The sequence below is a fragment of the Magnolia sinica genome, chromosome 11 (assembly GCF_029962835.1).
Source record: "Magnolia sinica isolate HGM2019 chromosome 11, MsV1, whole genome shotgun sequence".
Classification (NCBI taxonomy): Eukaryota; Viridiplantae; Streptophyta; class Magnoliopsida; order Magnoliales; family Magnoliaceae; genus Magnolia; species Magnolia sinica.
In genome coordinates this window covers 27,631,604-27,633,946 of record NC_080583.1, presented here as the reverse complement: position 1 = coordinate 27,633,946, position 2,343 = coordinate 27,631,604, and the positions used below count along the sequence as shown (strand labels likewise).

The 2,343-nt window shown below is 37.1% G+C and overlaps 1 long non-coding RNA gene across 2 annotated transcripts; it reads left to right on the top strand.

The window, feature by feature from the left end:
- Positions 1-396: 396 nt before the first annotated feature.
- LOC131218318 (uncharacterized) lies at positions 397-1,819 on the top strand. 2 transcript variants are annotated; one of them, XR_009157637.1, is made up of 3 exons: positions 397-618; positions 1,177-1,306; positions 1,636-1,819. It is a non-coding gene; the product is annotated as an uncharacterized LOC131218318 (long non-coding RNA). The 2 variants fall into 2 exon arrangements; XR_009157636.1 differs by having other exon boundaries at positions 401-618; positions 1,183-1,306.
- The last annotated feature ends 524 nt before the right edge of the window (positions 1,820-2,343 follow it).

Genomic DNA, 2,343 nt, shown 5'->3' with positions numbered 1-2,343 from the left:
CCTCAGTATTCAAATAAAATCTTATTAGTTGTTGCATGGTTTCTTTCACAAGGTCTGGTATATTGCCTCAAGAAGTTGCTACTCCCACACCTGCGTGAAGCCTTTCCCATCCACATGCAGGCACACATGCCAATGTGGCACACATGTACAGGATATGAGATTTCCATTAGGTATGTGACACAGTTTAGATATTCTGGCCAAAATAAGGCCATTTCACTCAGATGAGAAACAGTTAACAAAAGAAATGCTTAGTTAAAACAATTTTTTTCTCTAGCCATCCATTTGTTTTGTACACTTTGGCTGACTTGAGTGGAACAACCTAGTTTTGATATAAACAAGTGCAGCCCACCTGATGAATAGCTTGGATCCTGCACCATATTGGCACATGTTCTTTTATGTGGATGGGCAACAGTTCACTTGTGTGTGGGCTCAGCAAACTTGTTGTCTCAGTTCTCAGTCTCCTTTAGTAGTTAGTCTTATAAAATACCAAATTTCTTCTCATTTTTAAGATGAAGTGAACAAGCGTATCAGTTCAACCTTGGTGAAAGGGAGAGATATAATACGCCTTTACTATGGCCTGGATAAAGAATCCCATACATGGGAAGACATTAGTAGACAGTAAGTAGCTGAAGTTCATCTCATTTTCTTTTTTCATTTTTTAATGAAAAATGATAGAGTGATGCTTATCAAGCCACGGGCTGTTAAAACCTCCTATGCTATGATGTGCAAAATGGTAATAATGAGATTGGCACTTTCACTTGCGTTGAGTTGTTTAGTTATTAATGGATGGGTGGAATTTTGGTGTTGGGTGTTTTGAGCATATGGGCTTGGATTTTTCTATTAAGTTTTTTGTGTTTGGATGCTCAATTCATTTGCATATCAATTTATTAGGATTGTTGTTTAATTTGGAATTAAGTCTTCCAAAGTGAGGGGAAGTTGGGCTAGCCCCAAATTCATTTAGGACTGTTTACTTGGATGGGCTTGATGAAAATGTGTAGGATAGGCCATCCATTTTGTTTCTAGCTTTGATGAAAGGCAGCAGATTGGAAATGGGTGCATTTTTAATGTTTACTTGCTTTCAAACAAAACATTTTGATAGAACAAACACTTGATTCCTTTAATGATGAGTTCAATCACCACTGCTTTTAATCTAATGTTTATGTATCCTCATCATAGATGTAGAGCTGAAGGCGAGTGGTGACCTCACCAAGGATGTAGAGCTAAAGGGCGTGTTCTTAGCCATTGGTTAGAGTGAGAGGCTACAGGGGCTATTGATGTCTATTGGTTGAAATTTAAGTTTGTTCAGGTAAGCATGATTTTCGAGCATGGACTTTCTTAGACTTGAGTCTATTTCTATGATAAGAGTACTCATCTACACATAAATGTGGCAATGCTTATTAGTTGGAATAGGTTTTATATGTGGCCATGGGCATTGTATAATATAGTTGATGTGGGCATTTCATTAGCATGGTTAAAAAGTGAGCTTTAGACAGGGACTACATTGGATATGTGTATTTGGCATGGTCACTCTTATATGTTGTGTTTTTTTTTCTTTTCACATGTATTTACTGTATATGGTTTGTGTGTATTTGGATGGTATCCTCATTGTTGCATGTTTGATGTTTGCTCTGGTAGCTGGAGTGCTGGAGTTTAAAGAATTAGTAGAGGCTTCTATTGTGGTTATCAGATGTCGAAGAGCATCAAAGCATGCCTGCCCTATCGCCGGCTGGTCTCATCTTCTGTTTTATGGTTGTGATTTGCTGAGGAGATGTTGTAGCTACTCTCAGTCCCAATTGATGTACAGTTTTTCCTGTGACATTCATGTGCATTTGTAGTCTGAAAACATTAAATAGAACGTAACTGTTGTATTGGTATTGTGTTGATTATTTTGTCTTGATGAATGTTAGCACGCACACGTTTAATCATTGATTGATTATGATCATGTGAATTTTTTTTTGAATGACTATTAGGTGTAAGATTCAAAACAAATACAAACAAATATGATTTTTTTTTAATTCGCAAATATTTTAGCAACGGACCAAATCCGTTGCTAATTTCTGCAAAATGGACGAAGGATTTGAGGTCCATTGCTCTCCACATATTAGCGAAAGATCTCATCCATTGCCAATATTTTAAATGACGAATAATTCGGGTGGTTTTTTCCAAATTTCAGCGACGGATTTTTTTTTACGACGGATCTTATCCGTCGGTAATATGCGAGGGACCTTATCCGTCACAGATTCAACAACGGATTTTATCCATCCGGAAAAAAATGACCTAGTAAACAACGATGGACCAAGCGACAGACAAAATCCGTCATTTATTTGGTTTTATGACAGATTT